Source organism: Sarcophilus harrisii, chromosome 6 (assembly GCF_902635505.1).
Source record: "Sarcophilus harrisii chromosome 6, mSarHar1.11, whole genome shotgun sequence".
Taxonomy (NCBI): domain Eukaryota; kingdom Metazoa; phylum Chordata; class Mammalia; order Dasyuromorphia; family Dasyuridae; genus Sarcophilus; species Sarcophilus harrisii.
In genome coordinates this window covers 56,637,018-56,662,193 of record NC_045431.1, presented here as the reverse complement: position 1 = coordinate 56,662,193, position 25,176 = coordinate 56,637,018, and the positions used below count along the sequence as shown (strand labels likewise).

The 25,176-nt window shown below is 35.4% G+C and overlaps 1 long non-coding RNA gene across 1 annotated transcript in view; it reads left to right on the top strand.

The window, feature by feature from the left end:
* The first annotated feature begins 1,595 nt into the window (after positions 1-1,595).
* The window catches only part of LOC116419761, a 45,057-nt gene continuing 21,476 nt past the window's right edge, over positions 1,596-25,176 (top strand). The window contains exons 1-3 of the long non-coding RNA XR_004230059.1: positions 1,596-2,103; positions 8,024-8,155; positions 8,253-8,303. This is a non-coding gene — a long non-coding RNA (uncharacterized LOC116419761). The remainder of the gene's footprint in view (positions 2,104-8,023; positions 8,156-8,252; positions 8,304-25,176) is intronic.

The following is a 25,176-nucleotide window of genomic DNA, read 5'->3' as shown; positions in this document are numbered from 1 at the left end:
ATTAACTTTCCTTGGCACCTGAAATCAAAGCGAGTCCTCTGATAAATGACAGAGTAGTTTCACTACCGTATCTCTACTCCACACCTCTCCATCCTTTGCTGAAATGCTCTTTTTAGCTTTTTCTGCCTAGTACATCAAGGCTCAGTGAATCACCTAAGATATCCCTACGCCTCACGCGGCGTAGTACAGCAACTCGACAGGCGGAAGGAAAGGAAAGAGAAGAGAAGGAAAGGAGAGGAAAGAGAAAGCTAGCGATTTTCTTCCTTGTTTAGAAAGGAGATAACCCCCTGTAACCAAGATGGACTTTCATCACCGTGTAGTAAACCTTGTATTGGAAATTTACCTCACCCAAGCAAAAGACCAATGCAGCAGGAGCGGGGAGTTCTGGTTGTAGAAATATATACACAAGCTACATAGCATTTGTATGTACTTGTACTTCTGTGATATTAGTAAATGTGTGTGTGTGTGTGTGTGCGTGTGTGTGTGTGTGTGTATGTGATTCGGGTAATCTAAGCTAAAAGTGGAGCTTTCTATGCTGGAAAGTGCTTTTGGACAGCTCAGTATACGTGCCTCTTCCATTCTGTACCACTGTAGCATTCTGTACTTGGGTGATGTAAAGTTAAAATAGTGCTATTTAAGTCCCTGAACTATTCATTTTTTAATGAAACATTTGGAGAAAATGTTCAGAGAAAAGGCATCTTCTTAACTCTTAACGAGAAAGCAGTCGTCGTTTGTAACTATCATTTGGCTCCCCATACGCACTTAAAAGCCCTGCACCTCTTCGTTTTTTCCGGAAGAAAGAATTCTCAAAAATTCAGAGTAGAACAAGATCCAGAAAATATCACTACACCATATAGTCAAAGGGCATGTCTCTTGCCGAGGAACGCAAAGCATCTGTGCACGGATATTTAAAGAGAATTTGGTGCTATTAAGGGCTAAGGATACTGCATTTCTCCCCTACTTTTTTTTTTTTTTTTTGATTATGCACTTGCACGCTTTTATAAAGTATGTATCTCTTACATTTCCTCCAGTCCTTCTTCCTACTTCTTTTCACGGGAATAGGTCTCGACTTTAAGCAGTTTACAAGGATGGGAGCCAGGGGGAAAATGGCTAATCCTTTCCCAGCTGCAGTAAATTTAAGAGGGGACCAGAACCCAGAGGCAACCGCAGCAGATGAAATGTTTTAGCGTCACGTCTGAGGCTGAGCAAGGAGCTACAGTTTATAAAAGGACCTGTGGATCGATGAAAAGGCGATTATGGTGTGTCCGAATATTAATACAGCTATCCAATCGCTTCTCTCACTCCCCTGCACACACACACACACACACACACACACACACACACACACACACAAAATATTTTGAGATCCTAAAGCTGAGTCATCAAATCCGGTACATTTTCTCCCCTTCTGACAGTCCTTTCTTAATGTGTGTACATCCACGTAGAGAAGGACATGTCTGCATGTTTGTGTGTGGTTGTGTGCGCGCGCGCATGAGTGAGTGAGTGTGTGTGTGTGTGTGTGTGTGTGTGTGAGAGAGAGAGAGAGAGAGAGAGAGAGAGAGAGAGAGAGAGAGAGAGAGAGAGAGAGAGAGAGATCTGAATGGCAATGCAGATTGACAAGGATCGAGGGTTTCTTTTTCTAAAATGCAAATGAAATTCCCATGGACTGAGTCCTGTCCCAAAAAACATACAGGGATGAAAATGAATTCGAATAGATATAGGCAGATGTAGCTGTAAATAACCACTGCATCCACTTAAGCTGCCTTCCTCCATCTCTACCCCCCCATCCCCGCCCCCCACTCCCTCCTTAACCAGATGTAGCTGAATGGGGAGCCTTTGCAAATATGGGTTACAGGCGTCTCCTAGCGGCCGCAGAAGTTCACTACAAGCAGGTTGCTGCTCGCAAGAGCCCTGGCTAGGGAAAGATAAGAAGCTTCTTTCCAGGCTCTGCTTCTTTCTCCCGATTTTCAAGACCTCTGAAGAGGATCTTTCAGCCGCTTGCGGGGAAAAAAAAAAAATGCCTATGCGCTTCAGGAATAAACTGCGCTCATTGTGATCCCAGTCTCCGCGGCTGTTGCTCGACTGGAACCGAACTACTGCACGGTGGGTATTTTCGAAAGAGGCGGCAGTGCGGACTGAAAGGGTCCCTAGAGCCTCTGTCTCCCCTCCCCTCCATCCCTCCCTCCCCTCTCCCCCTTATCTCCATCTAGGCTCATCCTGCTTTTCTGCTTTGGCTGGTGTCCTTGGTACTGACCCACGGTCCAGACGGGAGGGCTGTGCTGCTGATGGAACCTGCCTTTGCTCCCTTCCCCGAACTCCTAAATCCCTGCTCCCCCCTCACTAAACTTGGCTCTTTTTTTCAAGTAGGGGTGCTTTTTTGCAGTGCCTAGTAAAGTGCAAATGGTTTGTTTACTGTCTTTCCGCGGCGCTGTTTGCATTCCCTTCCCGCCCCCAGCCTCGAACTTCAGCATCCTACCCCTGCAAGGGATGCAGTAAGGTACTACTAAACGTTGTGGCTAAGGCGCGCTTTGAAGTGGCTGAAGAACTAGTCTAGCCATGTTTTTTCCTAGGGAGCTTTAGTGACCGTGGAGTTGAGATCTAGATGCTGGGGAGGGATGGGCGTATGGGGTGGGGGTGGGGGGTAGATCTGGTGTGTGTTTACTCCCATGGTAAACGTTCCCACCGCCTGAGTCAGTGGGAATCAGAAATCTCGGAGCTGGGCTGGCGAGGTTTTTTATCATTGCAAAGATACAGTACTTATCGAAATCTATTTTTACATCCCGGCAGTCCTTGTGGATCTGAGGGAGGGTAGTGGACTTTCACTGGACTTTCTAATTGCTACAACAAAGGATAGAGGGGTGGGGGAACCACTGGAATGCAACAAATGTTTATTTGAAATATTGTCTCAAACTTCTCTAGCAGACTGCAGGATTTCTGTGCTCCGAGCCCTTGGAGCTGGAGGGAGGAGGGAGCAGCTAAGTTAACCTGTTAGAGGACGGGTGAATGAGTATTTGCTGTAATTTAAGGCCACTTGAAAGCAATTTGTTCCTTTATTTATTTATTTATTATTGCCGTGTGTCCAGAGATTTAAGAGAGGTGTTGTAATTGAACGAATACGTATATTTGTGTGCATATTTGTATTGGTGCGTATACTTACACATATAGACATACACGAATTTTGTATACATATATGTACATATTTATATAAAGTCTGGATGTGACAATTAACGGTCCTTCCAACGCCAAACTCACTCAGCCACTAGAAAAAGCGATCTCTGACATTTATCTTGAAAGGCAGGCACAGAGAGGAGAGCCAACATGAAGGATATTTAAACTGCATTTCATCAGGACAGGATACCAAGGGCATCTTTTGCGGGGAAGCATGAAATACGCTTATTTTTAGCAGTGAAACCTAACTAAGTAGGGAAGGCATTTTTCCTGCTGGACCACTGCCACGAATAATGTATATAGATATTGAGTATCCAAGATTGACTTTTACATTTTTAAAGGAGTTTCTGGGACTGAGAAAAATAATTTCACTGGCTTCAAATGGTTATTTTGATTGCTACCTTGTGTTGCATTAAAATCACCTGGGATCTGTTCAGCCGTTATTCTTAGAGGGTAGGATACGGTGTTGCGTTAGAGGGGTAAAACTACATTATTATCTAAACGTTTCAAGGAGGAATCCACATCTCCATTTTGTGGAAACTGCTTGCCAGGATAGAGCTTCCCATCTTTCTGCCCTTTCAGTCATCAGTCAGGGGCAGCATTTTGTTAAACTCTAAACAGTGAATTAAAAGCACTGACGACTTGGAGCAGCACTGTAATGCAAAATGACAAATTGCACTTAGGCAATACATGCACAAGAAAATGATTTATAGATTTTTCACGATGGTCTGAGCAAATGAAGGCACCATGAATTATATATCCTAATGCTCACTATATCATTTTCTAATAATACTGTTTCAGCTGGGTTGCTGTACACTGTACTCTTCAATAGGAGGTATTGATTAATAAGAAGTCTATGACTATCTATAAATTGGGTATTTATTTATTTATTTGCCTGGTTTTCAGTTGTTTGTTAGTTTGTGGTACTGACCTCAGATGTGGATTTTTTTTTTTTTTTTTTTTTTTGGTCCACTACCCAGTTTCTCTTAGGCTACTTAGGAAAATGGTCTCCTGTCCTCTCAGCTTATGTTTAGGTAACAGTTGCTTTATAAATGAAGATTAAGCTTTAGGACATATGCATTTCATTGGAAACTATCCTTCAGAAATAGAAATGACTAAATTCAGTATGTGGTATTTGCCTCCACCACCCCTACCTCTTTATTTATCAGGATTTCTCTTACATACCAGCAAAACATATTAGCCTACCTTACCTAACTAGTCAGCCTTGTGCAGGTAGGAATTAGAAATTCATCCTTCTTTAAAATCGCTTGTTGTCCCTTGACGTTGCTATCATAAAATCATAGATCTAGACCCGGGAGGGAACTCAGAAACCATCTATTGCTTTGTTCTTGTATTATTTTAAGAAACATTCTTGTTCTTCACTCACATACATTCCTAAAAGTGTTGCAGATCCCCACACCTCAAAGAGTGAGACATTCAGAAACCTTACTTGGTTCACATGATGAATGATTTTTCACAGTTTCTGGAATGGATCATGGGAGTATCAATTACAGAAAGAGTTTAAAATGATACTTGTGTTTTAAGGGACATTGGAACAAGCATTGGCTCTGGAAGCAAGTGACCTAGGTTTAACTCCAACCTCTCATGTTTGCTACTTATGTGATTTGGGGCTTATCGTTTTCATTGACTTCAGTTTTTTTTTTTTTTTTTATGTTAAATTTTGTAAAGGGGGGAGTGTCTAGTCATATGGCCTGTGAGGTCTCTTAAAGCTCTAAATCTATGATCCTTTCATGTAAGAGGAATATGCTACAAACGATAATTTGTAATATGACTACTTTGATGAAAAAGGTCCTGAAGGCTTGTTTAAGAGGTTATTTCTTGGTCTTTAACATTTTACATAGAGTTAACAGTTTCACTATTTTAAAGAAAACCTTAATCTGGCAGCTTCTTATCCTGAGATCTCCAGAGTCACATTACTTGGCTTACTTTTAATTATCCAGGTTTACAAACATATACTTTCATATACATAAGAACGAACTCAACTCAATCCTGCTTTTCGCAGCATTAAAAAAGCATTGTTACTGAAAGATTACTGAAATCAATGATGTGATTAGGATTGTAAAGAAGAACTGTAAAACAGCACCATTTACCAAAAAAAAAAAAAAAAAAAAAAAAAAGCCAAGTCCTTTACTAACAGGGAGATGTGTGGGTTTTACAGATGGAGCCCTGAGGCAAAAAATCCAGCTTCAAACATCCAGATCGATACAGAACAATCTCTGAAATTAATTGCAAGGCTTGATGAAGTTTATTTGTGTGCCAGGGAAGCTTCCCGGATAGGTCTCTTTGCTCCTCCCCCATGGGTTTTCTTCTTATTTGCCAATGATAGAAAATGAGGGCAGCCCTCATGTTTAGTCTAGTTGGAAAGCATAAATTGCTTGTTTCTCTAAAGGGCTGCCCCTTGATTTGAGGAATACAGCAGGAGAGTTAGCAAGTCCTGATTCTGGACAGAAGTAGAGAGGTGTACTCAGAAAGGGCTTCAAATAATATTGTCAGCCAGTTATGGTGGCACTTGGAATTCTGGTAGGACTTTAGAGGTTTCTGGTGGAATGGATGGACTGCTGGACCTGGAGGTGTGAAGACCTCTTTTCATAGTCCTGCCTTTAACACTCACTAGTTGTGAGTAGCTTCCTTAAGGAGACATTCCAACATTGTGTGTGTGTTTGTGGTGTGTGTATTTCCTTCTATTTTTGTATGCATTATGGCTTACATTCCTTCCTTCCTTCCTTCCTTTTTTCTTTCCTTCTTTCCTCCCTTCCTTCTTTCTTTCCTTCTTTCCTCTCTTCCATCCTGACAGTTCTAGAGAGATGCTTGGTATATACATTGAGTGGTTAAAGTGCCTTTCTTGCCCAGGGTCACATAGCCAGTATGTATTGATGGTTGATTTTGATGTCCTTATTCAGGCCAGCCATCTTTCTACTATCCTCCACTGCCTTTCAATCATGCATATAGTACCTGCTTAATAATACATGTCCATTGAATTGCATTGGTTATGATATATCTTTTCTTAACCTTTCTTAACCTCACCTGTAAAATAGAGATAACAACATCTACTTCACAGGCCTTTGAGACACAAATAAGAAAATGTATGCAAAGTGCTTTGACTGTTTAAACAGCAGCATTTAGTTTTAGAAAACATGATCACTCATAGTTTGGAAACAGCATGATGGAGGGCTTTCTACTCCCCATCATTAAAGAATTCAAAGGCAGTTTTTCCCAGCTGCCTCAGAAGGAATTCTGCTCTCTCTATTGTATTGCATGATTGGCTTAACTCTCCAAAGAAGAAATCATTCCTTTCAATGTGTTTTCTTAACATGTAGATTTAAAAATCATATTTTCTAAAATGATTTATCTTAGTCTCATTTTATTAAAAACCTTCTTGTATTTAATTTGGTGAATTAACCAAATATAATTAATAATTACAAAGTTTAGGCCTTTTCCAAGTTTCTTTTTATAATAAATTAATATTATACAATGTTAACAAGTAGGCAGCACTAGTGTACCCTAATGACAATTGGTTGGTTAATCACTGGGGCATGGGAATATTGATGAGGATTTGCACTAGATTTCATAAATTCCTTGCTAAGTGAAATTATATATGGACATTTTCTTCCCTTGCAGGAACTTATCCTAAGGAAAATGGATTTGATGAATGGAAGTGACAATGAATAAAAAGAACAGAACCTAAGGGAAAATATCTCTGCTTCTTTGATAATGGGTAGACATTATGATGATAGGGCTACTGAACCAAGCTAATTAATTCAAGAGTGGTTAAAAGAGTTTAAAAAATAACAAGCAAACTGCTCTTACAACTTATAAAAGCAAGATACAGTTTTTGTTCCTATTTATGCAAGTTTCTGAATTGATCCTTAGTTTAAATGGAAACAGTAGTACTTTATCATTCTTCATAATGCCCTTTATTGTTTTCACTTCCATTTAGCTTTTGATTGAAAGATTTAGTGTTCATGTGGTGGCTTATATATATTTTTTAAAGTGAATGATTAAATTTGCATGGCACTCATGTTGGCAGGAAAAAAAAGGCAAACACAAATCAGAAGAAAATTGATGAGAAATAACCAAAGATTGTCCATGGAAAGCTGATTGTGGCTTTGTGGTAGTTCAGTATGAGTATGAATCTTTACATTTTACACTTAAGAAAATGTTAACATTACTTTAAAAAATATTTTATTAATGCTTTTTTTCTTTCTACTTCATTTCTGAATATTAACTCTTTCACTTCAACCACAAAATTGCAATCTCCTTTGTAGCAAAGAAAAACATAACGAAATATATTATTTTAAATAAAAACAAACAATATACCAATCCTGCTGTTATTGTATGACTCTCCAGGGCCTCCGACTTCCAGCTAAAGAATGAGAATTTCTCATTCCTTACTTGTTTAAAATTCTTTTAGAAAAGGTTACACAGGATAGCAAATTTCCTGAAACTTTTCTTTTCTTTGTGATTTACTTTTCTTTGCTGAAACAATCCATATTCACCAACTGCATTTATTAAGCATGGAGCACTGCTCTACTTACTCTGACACTCCACTGGTTATGGAATCTCATCAATGCATATGTTCCCCCTAAAGATTAGTGTGTAATCTTTTAGAATCTTCTTTTGCATGAAAAACAAATGCAATCTTATTGGGAAAACAAGATATATCTGGAATAATTAATATATAATGCCAATATGACTAGACTCTAGTCTACTTTCCATTTTCCAAAAGCTAACCAGGACCTTTTAGAAGATCATAATAATTTATCTATTATTATTGATAATAATACATTTTATCAAATAATAAAATTTATCAAAATATGTTTTGTTTTTCTTTCAGGTGATGTTTCTTTCTGATAATTGGATGAACCCTATTTATAAATATTTCTCAATGGTTAAAAAAAAGGACATGCTCTGTCTGGTATTAGTAACAGATTCCTAATATTTAGAGAAAAGGAAAGACAGGACCAAGGTAGAGTCTATTCTTTTTTATTTTTTTTTTCAGATTATAGGATTTTGAGATGTTTAGAAACTTAATGATCACCTAACTAAATCTCTTCATTTTACAGGTGTCAAGAGTCAGGCCCTGAACTGGGACATGAATATCTAGGGTTACACAGGTATGTTGGTATCAACGCTGATTTGAATCTCAAAGCTTCTTTACAAGACTTTTCTCATTTTACACATTAACTTTTCTTTTTACAATTCAGACTTGAACTACACAATCTCCATGTTCCATACAGATATAAAATTGAATTATTTTTAAGTTTTAACATTTACCCCTAGATTTACTTAGGATTGAATAGTGTCTTAAAGTTCTCAAATTTATGCAAAAGCCCTGCAGTTTCTTTTTTTTTCAAGGAGCCGCTGAGACTTTTCCTTCTTTTATGTAACTAGCTTCTTCATATCTCTCTTGATGGCATTTCTCTGGCATCTGCTCCTCCTAATTATGAGTTGCAGTGAGTCTTTAATAAATAGACAATAGAAAGACTGGACAGTTGTAATGAATTTGATATGGAATAACCCCAGCCCCAGGAATGATTGGAAGATGTCAAAGAGGTAGAAATAATGTATCTTTCTATAAGTAATCTTTAACTTCAGTTGAATATGCAAAATATGTACATATAAGAGAGATGACAGAAAATCTAAACAAAACAAAACAAAATACTCAACATACTAGAATAGATAAGTTTTATTAAAAGTTTTGAAAGAGAGTAAAAGAATCAATGAATCTCAAAAGTTGGAAAGAACCTAAGATGCAAGCCCATACCTGACCAAGAATACCCTTTATATCATACCCAACAGTTCATCCAATCCTTACTGAAAAATCTCCAGTAAGTACATATCTTCTTCTATTACCTGATTATGGAAGTAGTCCATCTTGCTTTTGATTAGTTCTATTTTTTTTTAATAATAGACATGGATTTATAGGGAGGAAGAAAATATGGACCATTACATATACAGAAATAATAATGTACAGAAGACTAAGCAACTTGCTAAAAGTGAATCTTACTTGAGTTCAAGTTAAATTGAGTCAACAAGCCTTTATTAAGTGCTATTCATGTGCCTGGCTCTAAACTAAGCTCTGGGTATACAAAGAAAGGGAAAAAAAATCACAACCTAAAGGAGTATGCACCATGCCAACAACAACATGGAAGCAAGTTATATTCAAGACAAATTGGAAATAATCTCAGAGGAAATGCAGTAGCATTAAGGAGGAATTAGAAAAAAGTTACTTTCTTTTAGAAGATGGGATTTTATCGGAGACATGAAATAAGCCAGAAGAAAGAACCAAGGAAAAAATTCTTTATTCCTAATTCCTGAAATTCCTGATATCAGGCTAGCTATCATTTTAAAAATTGAACTTTGCCAGCCTAGGATTGGAGCATTTTTATGGCATTTATATTCAGTTTTCTTTAATAAAAACTCGAAACATTTAGCTTTGTTTGAACTAAAAACCAAAATTCACAAAAATCACAGAATTACATAAAAACCAACAATCCTGTTCTTTTGTATAATTATGTGTAAACCTGGCCTGTGAAACTTAAATATTAAATCTTTTATGTGAGATAGGATCATATTTTTGAAGTTTTCTTCAAATCAGAAGTTAGTATAGAAATATTTTCCCATAAAGTTATATCATGTTATTTTGAATCTTTGAAAAATATCCAGACATTGCTTAACTTTGTTTTAAAGTAAACTTTAAAATACATTTCAAAAAGTTTAAGAATATCTTCCTTTCAAGTTTGTACTCTTTATTACAAATTTCTCAGTGTCCTGTGCTGGGAGCTTGCCTATTCAGCATTCCTTGATATCCTATACAATCATTTGATATCAAGTTGCCTTTTGATTCTTTAAATGACTGACATACTTGTTTAACATCTCTATCTCTATCTCCATCTCCACCTTCACCTCTACCTCCACCTCCCTCTTTTAAAATGAACAATAAGACTCAGAAAATAGTAGTCCCCTGTGTTTGAGATTGATAAGACAACTATATGTTTATGCATAAGACTTAGCATATATTCCTTCTTTGGAAAAGAGAGACACTTCCACTAATGCTAAGAGTTAGTAGAGTTTAGAATCTAAAAAAGTCAGGTATTCCTCTAGTCCTCATGATGGTAACACAGGCAAACCTAGATGCTAAAAAAAGAAAAAAATACAACTAAAGGCAGACTAATTAATTCAATTCAAAATAATAGGTAGAACTTTAAAAAAAAGTTTTTCTAAATGTTTGCTCCCTCAGTCATTCTCTTTCATTCCTAATAGAAGATCAGAATTCTCTGTCTCTGATTCTCTGTTCCTGTCTCTATCCCATCATGCTTTTCTCCTTTGGAGGATTAGAGGATAGAACAATTTTGGGGATTATTGAGTATTATTCTGTCAGGTAGAGGAGCAATTAGATAAGAAACAAGAGATCTACTTTTCTGAATTGGGAAGTGAAATCACTTTCTGTTAAGGTGGGTCTAATTGGGCTTAGAAGAAGGATGAGTGGCTATTCTACTTTCTAAAAAAAAAAAAAAAATATATATATATAGCTCTTTTAGGATTATTATTACGAATTTTAATATTATTATTTCAGAGTTACTATTGATAGTATTATATGTTTGTCCTAAGCTAGCAGTTTCTCTGGAGAATCTATGAATTTAGTGATTCCTTTATTATGTTTTCTTATAATAATTAGAATCATAGTAATCACAATCATAATAATGCAATTACCTAAGTTATCCCCAAGGTCTTAGGGTAGTTTAATTTTTTAATAGCTTAAAACTGCACTGAGGCTTTAGGGATATCCTATATGGTTATTTATATTTTCTATAGTGCTTTCTTCTTATTAATATTGTCAAGCAGATATTATCACTATTTCACAAATAGGAGAACTGAGACTTTCAGATGTTAAATAATTTGTGTGATGACACATCTAATAGTGTTTGAGTCAAATTCTAATAATTTCAAGTTAGTGTTTTATTTGTTATATTATCCTCAGTGTTTATTTTTTGTGGTTCAGCCCATGGGGCACACTTATTGAAAAATCCCAGCAATGTACCCAGGGGGGAAAAAAAAATCACTAAATCCTTAACAGAATTAAGGTGCTGAAGTCTCATTGACAGGTTCTAGTGTAAAAGTTTGGGTAGTAAAATAATTGATTTAGAAAATCAAGTACACATAAACATAGAATACTTAACTAAACTACAAAAACATTTTTGGACTTGGACCTTTTCCTCCTAAGATAAATTTAATTATACATAGTGAATATGCTAACATTTGAAAAATCATGTAGGAAATAGATATCTTCTAATTTTATCTGTTATCTAAATGATTGATAAAAGAAAAATTTTAATATTTTTTTGCCTTACAGGCAACTAGATTCGGTCTTTCTTTCTGAATTTTAATTAGTTAAGATCTCCATTTCTTGTTTATTCTTTTATATATCTTTTATAGATAACCATTTATTTCTTGTGTTCTTAGTTTTACAGGAATATAATTTGGTTTAACCATTTCTGATGAAAAATGTGTTAGACAAATAGTAAAAGAGAAAAATAGGTGATGAAGTGTCCTTATATTCTATCAGTATCCTTGAGATTAAACCTCCCAAACAAACCTCCTATAGAACTATTATAACAAACTGTGGAGGTATAGAAGATAGACAAGCTCAGATGGGTTACAAACTGCATCACTGGGAGGAGTATTGCCAAGGAGATCCCAGATCTACTAGAATATATTTCAGGAATTTAGGGAACTGGTGATAAATTTATTTTGTGGTAAAGAAAAGTAATGAACACAAGCTATGTTCACTTCTTTTTTCTTTTTTTTTTTCTTTCATGGTTTTGCTCTTTTGTTTTGATTTTTCTCTTCCACTTTGATTCATAAAGAAATGTATATTTTTAGAAGTTAATATACATAATAATATAACCAGAAATTTTTTTAATTTAAAAAGAAAAAGAAAAGTGAAGATTACGTATAGAGATAATACAGTTTTTCAATTTAGAATAAATATTATGCATTTTAAACCAGCTAATCCCTAATAAGTTATAACATAGAGACTAGTGGATTCATATCACTTTTTTCCCCCCATGGGACATGTTCATTTTCAGAAAGTATAAGATTAAGTTAGAAGGAAATTGTTGAAATGTTTTCCTTTCAAGCTGTCACTAATGCAATGTCATATACAAAGTTGATTCTATTGACTTAGCCTTACTAGGTTATGTGTTTTCAATTGTTTCTCAACTTCTTTTATTTGGTCCCCCTTATGGCTGATACTTCTCCAAATCAATTAACTAGAAATACTGGTGTAATGTGTAACTATGCCCAAGCTTTAGTCTGTTTCCATCTTCTCTTGGCTCCATTGGAGAAGCAGCATAACACAGTAGGTAAAAGAGCTGAAATTAGTAAAGCCTCCGTTCAGATCCTCTCTCTGAAGCTGTATGACTGTGGACTCTGGATCTCTGCATTCACAAAGGTAAAACAGGCATCGTGTGAGACTCAGGAGACATATAAGTACATAAGGCACTCCACAAACTTCAAAGTGCTATGTGTCTGCTGTTATTTGTCCTCCATTTTCAAAGAATCATGGCATCTGGGAGGTGCTGCCATGACATGCAAGTGAATTTGATTTAAGTGTGGGAGAGCTGGGCAAGGTCCCCTGCCTCACTTTCCCCCCTAGAGTCATCTGGGTCCAGTAGCAAGATATAGATCAAGACAACCAGAGATGGCCCTGGATGCAATGGGAGACTTGGGCCTTTTTAAGCTAAGGTCTTCAACAGATCTCAGTTTAACTGAGGCTGCACCCATTCAGAGATTAAGGGTAGGTAGCAAACAAAGCAAGAATCTCCTCTTGAGTTTAGTCCAAAAAATCTCTGAACTTTCCCCAAATCTCTTAGTACTAAAACCATTCTGAGAGTCATCTAAACTAAGTTATTCAAGCTGTTCCTCAGATGTTCTTGACTGTTCCCTAAATCCAATTGCTATTCAATTCCCAAACCCTGTGGAGCAGACTTTCAGAACGTCTCTCCTTTCCTTTCTCTTCATACATCCCTTTCTTCATAACAGCATCCTACATCATGTTCCTGTTTCTCTTCCTTTTCCAATATATCCTTCATATACCTGCCAAATCAATCTTCCTACTGCACTGATTATAGTATTTGCTTGCTCAAAAATCTTTCCATAACCATTAGCTTTATTTTCAAGGCCAACTGCAATCAGATTTAAAGCTGCCTTTTAAGCTTAATTTTAATAAATCCATTGACAAACATTTATTAAACACCAACTAGATGCTTAGTGAAAGGGATACAAAGCAAAGACTTTTTTGCTTAAAATAGTTATTCATTTCAACAGATTTAGAAAAACTAAGTGAAAGGTGTGAAAATACACTCATGCTCTCAGCTTGTAAATATATGGAAATATAAATAATTTTCTTCCTACATACCTTTGCTATTTCATACTTAAAAGACTCTTATTTTTTTTCCTTCTGACTTACAGAATCCCTATTGTAATTCAAAACTCATCTCACATGGCACCTCCCACAGAAAGTCTTTCTTAATCCCCCTACTAGTTAATGCTTTTGTGTAGTTACAATTTTTTTTCTCTTCTTCCCCCTTTCCTATGCTATATATTATAAATTATCACCGACATTTATAGTGTGCTTTTAAAGGTAGAAAAAGATGATTTCCAAACATTATCTCATTTGAGCATGACCAAAAAAAATCATCACCATCATTATCAATGGTTGCTATTATTATTAAATTTCATGATTTTTGTTAATTATTCCTATTTTACAAAAAGGAAATTGAGGCTCAGAGAGATTAAATTACTTGCCCATGATCACACAACTTGTCAGAGTGACAAGTAGGATTTGGACCTAATTTTTCTTACCTCTCACTGTAGGATTCTACATACTATCCTGTGATGCTTTGTGGCATAGAGTTCAAAGTGACAGTTACCCATGAGTTCATAATCTTTGTCAAAAATACAGTAAATGAAGAATATCAAAAAATAATCTGATACCAGTAGTACTGAGCAACACACCTTACTATTTTCTCAGTGCAATTTGTATTTTGTTACGCTAGAATTTGTGAAATTATATCTGTCTGGTACTCATTGTGCTTTGTATGTATGTGTATATATATATATATATATATATATATATATATATATAGGTATATACATATATATGTGTGTATGTATATCTATATACAAAGGTATATACATACATATGTGATATATGTATATATATGCATATATTCTAACAAGTTGGGAACTGTAACTATAGCTATGGTATTCTTGAACAGGTATAAGGAGATAGTTTGCTACCTAATTTAAGAATTTTCTTCTTTGTCATAATTACTCTATTCTCTTTCTAGCCTTTTAAATTTGTATTTAAGGAATCTTAAATATATTTCCCCTAAAAAGAGGGGGACTAAATGAATGAATAGGTGTATGAATGGGGAAAAAGTTCTTGGTGAAATATAATTAAAAATGGGATTTGTTTAGTGTTTATATTTAGTAAACCCTTGTAAATTTTTAATGTAGGTAGGTTGTGACTGATGCAAAATAGTGTGGAGACAGTGTAAATCTTCAAAGTTGACCTGGATTCATGCTAGTTTCTCTTTCATATACTCATTCTCTTTCATCTTAAGCATTAATCTTCTTTCAAACATTCCATGATTTCTAAATAGTACAAAAATGTGGAATTTTCTGATTTTAAATCAAAGATAGTATGTCATTTTAATTTCCTGGGAAATTTACAAGTAGCATCAGTATTCTCTAAAGCTATAATACTCACTTTGAAACCATTACATTTAAGGGAATTATGCCTAAAGATTATATATAATGAAGAGAACTCATATTCTTATGCATATAAGCACACATCATAGGAATCAAAAATTCATAAAAAGAAACAACACTGTGTACTTCCTAATTGGATTTTTCAGGATTACCAGTGCCCTTGGGTGGTGACGGAAATATTCTAGGTTAATGGATAACATAAATCAGCAAAACTTGGCATATACATATACTTGAAGAAGCAAAAAAAAAAAAAAGTTAAGGAAAGGTGACTATAGTGCAGCATACATTAGGTAAGCAAACAGAAATGACCTGATTTGTGATGAATTACTTTCCTTCTAGAATTCAAGTCTTTATCTCTGTGTAGATATGTTCTAACTTAAAGAGAGGGATGCTAGCTTGATAATGGTTAGATTCACCCCTATCAAACTTGAAAATTCACCTATCCCAAAAGAGGAAATAGATGAAGATTTCAGGAAACTGCTCCCAAGCTTAACACAGAGGCATGATGTAGTAGTCATGGGAGACTTCAATTATCTGGACATCTGCTGAAGCTCTGTTTCTGCCAAAAGCCAAGCAGCTAATCATTTCTTGGCTTGCCTTTATGGTAATTTCATCCTTTGAAAGATGGAGGAAGCAAAGAGAACTATTCTCCAAGATCTGATTCTCACCAAGAAGGAGGTACTGATTGCAAAATAGAAATGTAAGAACTTTGGAAAGAATTGGCTAATCCATCTTAAAATTTAAGATAGAGGTAAAGGGAAACACTGTCATATTCTGCAATGTCTCTTAGAATTTGGGAGAACAGATTTCAGAAGATCAGAAAAGAGATGTGTAAGGATCCTACAAGCAAAGAAATTAACAGAAAAATTAAGGCAAGTGATATGAACAACCCTTTATTAAAGTTAGGACTTTGCCTTCTTTTAAAAGTAAAATTTTAGGGTCTAGGTGCTGGGTTATCAAATCACTTTATATTGAAACCTTAAAGGTAGGCCAGATTAAATAGCTTAAGTAAGAGATTGTCTCCCTATGCTGCAATGTTTCAAATGCTAACAGAGTAGTTACTCTTTAAATTCTATATATAGGGGGGGGCGGAGCCAAGATGGCGGAGAAGACACACGCGTCTTTCTAAGCTCTTCTCTTACCCTCTTTATCAATATTATATCGAGCCTCAAAAATAGTCTTGACTGCTACAATTCGTAAAGATAAGAAGTAGAACAACTCAACGCAAGAAAATCTGCAGTCTCGCCAAAAAGGTTGGTTCCTGGGCGTGGGAGATCAGGGCAGACTGGGAGAAAATTAGGTCTCGAGGAGAGTCTCAAACCCAGGGTGAAGGCACAGATCTCAGCACAAGGGCAGCCCCAACCCGCAGTACGGGGCTTTTCCTTGGGCAGGTTGTGGATCCTGCACGGCAGGAGGACGCAGCCCGGGTTAGCCTCCAATCTGCGCAGTGGGGAGCTCGGCTTGGGGCCATAGAGCTTTTCCAGGGCCGATTTGCATCAGGCAGAGACGCTGGGGCAGAGTTTGTGGCTGTCTGCCTTCTGCAGTCTGCGCTCAGCTGCTAATACTCACAGTCCCACAAGAGGCTCCGGCCTGGGCGGTGACACTTTCACCACTTAGTCTCTAGCCGAGGGCAATCGATAATCCACTCAGCCCTACTAAGAGTTTGATAGCTAGGTCAGTGCTGAATCCACTTCCTGTTGGGGGAAGGAAAACTCTACCCAGAGCACTCCCATACCTCGGAGCCGGAAATCGGTTTACATCTTTCCCTGCTCTGCAGAGGAAGCTGGTAACCCCTTGCCTAGGAGACCTACCCCTAAAGGCTTTTAAAACATGAATAAAAAGATGAAAAGAACAATCGACAGCTTCTATGCAGAAAAAGAGCAGGTCAGCAAACCTGAAGAGACCTCAAACAGCAAAAATGCATCAGACTGTCCTCCTTTACATAATGCTCTCATAGAAGAGACCATTAAAGTCTCAAAAGAGAGTTAGAAGATAAATGGGGAAAGGAAAGAGAAGCCTCAAGAGAGCAACAACTTCCTGAAATACGAATTGAAAAAGCTTAAAAATTCCCAGGAAGTGCAGGGAAACAAAATTGGTGAATTGGAAAAATAAAAAATTCCAGGAAAGTAAGAATTGTGAATTGAAAAATAAAGAATTCACTAGAAAGTAGGATTTGTAATTGAAAAGACAAAGAATCTGCAAGAAAGTAGGATCCGTGAATTGAAAAGACAAAGAACACGCAGAAAGTAGGATCTGTGAATTGAAAAGAAAATAATTCACTAAAAAAAAAAATTAGTGAAATGGAAAAAATTCCACAGACCAAAACAATACATTCAAAAACCCAATTGACAAATACAGAAAGAAGTAAAAAGCTTAATGAAGAAAATAATTTTAAAAAATTAGAACTGAACAAATTGAAACTAATGATGCATTGAGACAGCAAGAATCAGTCAAGCAAAACCAAAAAATGACAAACTGAAAAACCATGAATTATCTATGCAAAATGACAGACTTGGAAAATAGATCTAGGAGAGATAATCTGAGGATTATTGGACTTTCCGAAAACTATGATGAAAAAAAGAGCCTAGATACTATTTTACAAGAAATCATCAAAGAGAACTGCCCAGATGTAATAGAACTCAGAAGGAAAATAGGATTGAAAGAATCTATCGAACACCTTCTGAAAGAAAACCCTAAAATAAAAACCCCAAGGAATATTGTGGCAAAATTTCAGAACTATCAGATTAAGGAAAAAAAATTTAAGCAGCCAAAAAAACCCATTTAAATACTGAGGTGCCACAATAAGGATCACCCAAGATCTGGCTGCCTACATTAAAGGAAAGAAGGGCCTGAATATGATATTCTGAAAGGCACAAGAACTTGGGATGCAGCCAAGAATAAACTACCCAGCTAAGTTGAGCATTTTCTTCAGGAAGAAGATGGACGTTTAATGAAACAAATGAATTCCATTTGTTTCTGAAGAAAAACCAGAATCTAAACAAAAAATTTGATCTCCAAGAATAGAACTCAAGAGATGCAGAAAAAGGTAAAAATAACTCTTGAGAATTGTATTTCATTGTGATATACAAAAAAAAATACATGTAAAATTTGATAGTACGGATATAACATAAAAAAGGGAAGTAGATATGGAAAAGGGATGATGGCAGAATAAGGTGGGAAGGAGGGAAAAAGAGGGAAACCACATCCCACAAAGAGGCTAAGGAAACTTATCATATCTGAGGGAATTTAGAGAGGGGAGGAACATTGTGTGAATCTTACTCCTCATCAGAGTTGGCTCAAAGGAAAATAATTGACATTTGTTTTAGAGAAAATTCTCTCTGCCTCATTAAAAACGGGGGAGAGGAAAAGGGAAAAGAAAAAGAGTAATAAGGGAAGGAAGGGAAAGACCAAAGGGGAGGGAGGGATTATAAAGAGGATAAGTATCGTGATACAAGAGGGATACATAAAGTTTAAAAGGGGGAAAGAGGGTTGGGGAGGCAAGAATAAGTGAAAGCACAATCTGGGAGTTATTAGGATGGCAGGAAATACAGATTTAGTAATTCTAACTGTAAATGTGAATGGGATGAACTCCCCCACAAAGAGGAGGCAGATAGCAGACTGGATCAAAAGTCAGAACCCTACAATATGTTGTTTACAAGAAACACATTCTAAAGCAGGGATACATATAGAGTAAAGGTAAAAGGCTGGAGCAAAATCTATTATGCTTCAGGTGAAGTCAAAAGCAGAGGGTAGCCATCCTTATCTCAGATCAAGCAAAAGTAAAAATTGATCTAATTAAAAGAGATAAGTGAAGGAAACTACATCCTGCTAAAGGGTAGCATAAACAACGAAGCAATATCAATATTAAACATATATGCACCAAGTGGTATGGCACTCAGCTTCCTAAAGGAGAAATTAAGAGAGTTGCAAGAAGAAATAGACAACAAAACTGTAAAGTAGGAGATCTCAACCCTTGCACTCTCAGAATTAGACAAATCAAACCACAAAACAAATAAGAAAGAAATTAAAGAATAAATATAATATTAGAAAATATAGGTATAGTTGGATCTTTGGAGAAAATTGAATGGAGATAGAAGAGAATATACTTTCTTCTCAGCAGTTCATGGAACCTATTCAAAAATTGACCATATATTAGGACATAAAGACCTCAAAATTAAATGCAAGAAAGCAGAAATAGTAAATGCTTTCTTTTCAGATCATGATGCAATAAAAACTACATTCAACAAAAAGTTAGGTGGAAATAGACCAAAAAGTAATTTGAAACTAAACAATCTCATCTTAAAGAATGATTGGGTGAAGCAGCAAATTATAGATACAATTAATAATTCTCTCAAGATAATGACAATGATACATCATACCAAAATTTGGGATGCAGCCAAAGCGGTAATAAGAGGGAATTTTATATCCTTAGAGGCTTACTTGAATAAAACAGAGAAAGAAAAGATTAATGAATTGGGCTTGCAACTAAAAACTAAAAAAAGACCAAATTAAAAACCCCCAATCAAATACTAAATTGGAAATTCTAAAATTAAAAGGAGAAATTAAAAATATTGAAAGTAAAAAAACTATTGAAATAATTAATAAAACTAAGAGTTGGTTCTATGAAAAAGCCAATAAAATAGATAAGCCTTTAGTAAATCTGATTAGAAAAAGGAGGGAGGAAAATGAAATTAGTAGTCTTAAAAATGAAAAAGGAGAACTTCCACCAATGAAGAGGAAATTAGAGAAATAATAAGGAGTTATTTTGCTCAACTTTATGCCAATAAATTTGATAACCTAAGTGAAATGGATGACTACCTCCAAAAATACAGACTTCCCAGACTAACAGAGGAAGAAGTAAATTGCTTGAATAGTCCCATTTCAGAAAAAGAAATAGAACAGGCAATTAAACAACTCCCTAAGAAAAATCCCCAGGACCAGATGGATTTACATGTGAATTTTACCAAACATTTAAAGAACAATTGGCCTAATGCTATATAAATTATTTGATAAAATAGGGAATGAAGGAGTCCTACCAAATTCCTTCTATGACACTAGACATGGTACTGATACCTAAACCAGGTAGGCTGAAAACAGAGAAAGAAAATTATAGACCAATCTCCCTATCGAATATTGATGCTAAAATCTTAAATAAGATATTAGCAAAAAGACTACAGAAAATCATCTCCAAGATAATACACTATGATCAAGTAGGATTTATACCAGGAATGCAGGGCTGGTTCAGTATTAGGAAAACTATCAAATAATTGGCCATGTCAATAACCAAATTAACAAAAACCATATGATCATCTCAATAGATGCAGAAAAAGCATTTGATAAAATCCAACATCCATTCCTATTAAAAACACTTGAGAGTATAGGAATAAATGGACTTTCCTTAAAATAATAGCAGCATCTATTTAAAACCATCAGTAAGCATCATATGTAATGGAGACAAACTGCAACCATTCCTAATAAGATCTGAGGAAACAAGGTGCCACTATCACCGTTACTATTTAATATTGTATTAGAAACGCTAGCTATAGCAATAAGAGCTGAGAAAGAGATTAAAGGAATAAGAATAGACAATGAGGAAGCCAAATTATCACTCTTTGCGATGACATGATGGTATACTTAGAGAACCCCAGAGATTCTGCTAAAAGTTTTAGAAATAATCCACAACTTTAGCAAAGTTGTGGTTATAAAATAAACCCACATAAGTCATCAGCATTCTTATATATCACTAACAAAATCCAACAGTCAGAGTTACAAAGAGAAATTCCATTTAAAGTAACTACTGATAATATAAAATATTAGGAATCTATCTGCCAAGGGAAAATCAGAAACTTTATGAGCAAAATTACAGACCACTTTTCACACAAATTAAGTCTGATCTAACCAATTGAAAAATATTAAATGCTCTTGGATAGGGCGAGCAAATATAATAAAGATGACAATATTACCTAAACTAATCTATTTATTTAGCGCTATACCAATCAGACTCCTCAAAAACCATATTTTAATGACCTAGAAAAATAAACAACAAAGCTTCATATGGAAAAACAAAAGGTCAAGAATTTCAAGGGAATTAATAAAAAAAAAATCAAATGATGGTGGCTTAGCTGTACCAGATCTAAAACTATACTATAGAGCAGCAGTTACCAAAACTATTTGGTATTGGCTAAGGAATAGATTAGTTGATCAGTGGAATAGATTAGGTTCAAGGGATAAAACAGTCAACAAATATAGCAACCTAGTCTTTGATTAAACCCAAAGATCCCAGCTTTGGGATAAGAACTTACTGTTTGATAAAATTGCTGGGAAAATTGGAAACTAATATGGCAGAAACTAGGCATTGATCCACTTAACGCCGTACACCAAGATAAGGTCAAAATGGGTTCATGACCTAGGCATAAAGAATGAAATTATTAATAAATTAGAGGAACATAGGATAGTTTACCTCTCAGACCTGTGGAAGGGGAAGGTTTTATGACCAAAGCAGAACTAGAGATCATTACTGATCACAAAATAGAAAATTTCGATTATACCAAACTGAAAAGCTTTTGTACAAACAAAACTAATGCAGACAAGATTAGAAGGGAAGCAATAAACTGGGAAAATATTTTTACAGTCAAAGGTTCTGATAAAGGCCTCATTTCCAAAATATATAGAGAATTAACTCTAATTTATAAAAATCAAGCCATTCTCCAATTGAAAAATGGTCAAATGGATATGAACAGACAATTCTCAGATGAAGAAATTGAAACTATTTCTAGTCATATGAAAAGATGCTCCAAGTCATTATTAATCAGAGAAATGCAAATTAAGACAACTCTAAGATACTACTACACACCTGTCTGATTGGCTAAGATGACAGGAAAAAATAATGATGATTGTTGGAGGGGATGTGGGAAAACTGGGACACTGATTCATTGTTGGTGGAGTTGTGAACAAATCCAACCATTTTGAGAGTAGTTTGAACTATGCTCAAAAAGTTATCAAACTGTGCATACCCTTTGATCCAGCAGTGTTACTACTGGGATTATATCCCAAAGAGATTATAAAGAAGGAAAGGGACCTGTATGTGCACGAATGTTTGTGGCAGCCCTTTTGTAGTGGCTAGAAACTGGAAACTGAATGGATGTCCATCAGTTGGAGAATGGCTGAATAAATTGTGGTATATGAAAATTATGGAATATTACTGTTCTGTAAGAAATGACCAACAGGATGATTTCAGAAAGGCCTGGAGAGACTTACACGAACTGATGCTAAGTGAAATGAGCAGGACCAGGAGATCATTATATACTTCAACAACAATACTAGATGATGACCAGTCCTGATGGATCAGGCCATCCTCAGCAACGAGATCAACCAAATCATTTCTAATGGAGCAGTAATGAACTGAACTAGCTATACCTCAGAAAAGAACTCTGGAGATGACTAAAACCATTACATTGAATTCCCAGTCCCTATATTTATGCACACCTGCATCTTTGATTTCCTTCACAAGCTAATTGTACAATAATTCAGAGTCTGATTCTTTTTGTACAGCAAAATAATGTTTTGGTCATGTATGCTTGTTGTGTATCTAAGTTATATTTTAATATATTTAACATCTACTGGTCATCCTGCCATTTGGGGGAGGGGGTGGGGGTGGGGTAAGAGGTGAAGGATTGGAACAAGAGGTTTGGCAGTTGTTGATGCTGTAAAGTTGCCCATGTATATATCCTGTAAATTAAAGGCTATTAAATAAAAAAAAAAAAAAAAAAAAAAATAAAAATAAAATAAATTCTATATATAGGGAGAAGCTAGATGGTATAGTAGATAGTCCTGGACCCGAAATCAAGAGGACCAGAATTAAAATCTGGCCTCAGATACTTAACATTTACTAGCTATATGACCTTGGGCAAGTCATTTAACCCCTATTGCCTTGCAAAAAATAAACAAATTCTATATATACATATATATATATATATATATATATATGTATATATATTTATATACATATACATATACACATATATGCACTTGAGTCACTCAGATTGAACCTTGAAAATTGGTTAATTAGAATTTTTCCTGGATGACTTTTAAAGTCTTTCTAGCCATGACTGGAGCATAGCATCATATTTATTATCATTCACAAAAGGTAAGCTTCCCCGTGATGTGTTGATGTGCCTTAAATTTTTACCCTAAGTCTTAGCTCTTAAAATTTACTGGGAAGTTTTTTTGTTTTTTGTTTTTTTAACAGGAAAAGAAGGAAAATGAGTTGTCACTTATTTCATAGCCATTTGATTCTTCTTTGAACTCTATAGTCATAGTTCAAGTTAAGACAGTATATTTTCATAAGTTGCTAAATTTCTCCAGCCATTTTTGGGGTCAAGCTTTTCAACCAAAATCAGTTATTTTCTGGGTAGCTAGATGGCACAGTGGATAGAGCACAAATCCTGGATTCAGAAGGACCTGTTTAGTTCAGGCACTTAAAGCACTTACTGGCTGTGTGAACCTGAACAAATCATTTAACCCTAATTGCCTCACCCTCCAAAAAAATAACTTGTTTTCCCAGTGCTACTTGACATGATGAAAATACACGAAAGTTCTTGAACATCATCAGTGTAGGGAAGCTTCAAATGTGGAATTCCATCCACACTATAAAATGCATCTATGTAAATCATCTATGAAGTAGTGGATAAATCCTAGGGAGGTACCTGAAACATATAGAAGTTAAAGTGAATAAATTAGGCTGACACACTTCATAAGTATTGGTGGCAGAATTTGAATCCAAGTTTTCTTGTTGTAAACCTAATCTTTTATTCCCTACTAAAACCCTACTGCCTCACTTGGGAGAGCCTATGTAATGCATTTTGTATAATGTATTTGTTTCGCAACTTAACAGGTTTTAGCTTTTCAACCAGACTGAAAACTCAAGGGCTTAACTCTTAATTTAAACTTCTCTATTCCACTCCTGACTCCAGTTTCTAGCACAATTTCTATAAATTGTAAGCCTTTGAAAAATATCAATTGAATGAATAAATGCCTTTCTTGTTTTGCTAAGTTACTTCTGTTACTGAAAAAGGGCATGCTTGAAAATATATTAGTTGCCATTTTGTTTCAAGCTGGCACATATCAATCACAATATGTGCTGTATTATAATTTTAAAATGTAATGAGTTTTGTCAAAATTAACCAACACCTTCAAAAGTTATCCTGGAATAAGTCCCAAATGTTAATAGTTGAGTTGAAATTTAATGGTTTTTGACTGGCATAATGGAAAGAGGCAGAGTGGATTTTAAATAGGCTAGAACTTATTTCCAATGCTTATTTTCCCACAAGAAAAGTAGGGAAAAGGTATCAATGAGAGCATGCACGGTGACATGGGGATTATTCATATATTACGAAGAAAGATGGATAGCTTTAGAGCTATACAGGAATATGCAAACCCGAAGAAGATTATGTGTTAAATAATCCTTTCTGCAGAATTTATTACATAAAGGAACAAGAATTTTCCAGAATAAGAAGCCATGAAGACTTGTGATCTTTATTGATATTAAGAGTAGCCACATTGATAATAACATGAATACATTGATAAAACATATAAAACACTAAAAAAAAATCATTAATTTACTCTCATAGTATTTGACTACCTTTTTTAGTTTATGAAATCTTCTAAAAGAACTTCCACAAATATAATATGAAGTACAGGAATTGCACATAAGCAACTTTCCTTACACAGGAGCAACTACTTTTAATGGACACCAACCAGAGGCAGAAAAAGAAGGTTGTTGGGGTTAAAAATTATTTGGTGTGCAGTCTCTGCATAAGCCACCAAGTGGTGCCATAAGCATCAAGGCTTCTAGATTAAGTGTTCTGGGAGAACAGATTAGTTTAGATTATGCATAAATCCTAGTCATGTTTCATTTAATCTGGGGTTAAAAATACAAATAGTGTCAAGACATTTTGTAATTTTAACAAAATATCTTAGACCCTATTCCTATCTATTTCTCTCTCCATTCCAGCAGCAACAGCCAGAGATCATTTAAAGAAAAGCACTAACAAGCATCTTTCCAGTGTTAGTCACAAAAGAGGGAAAACAACAATCTCATCATGTGAGACTGTCATGCTGTTCCTGGTAAAGTTAATTTTTGCTTCATGGAAAATTGCCAGGCAATACCTTGAATCTAGTGGTTACTAGGAGATGTCACTGACCACTGAC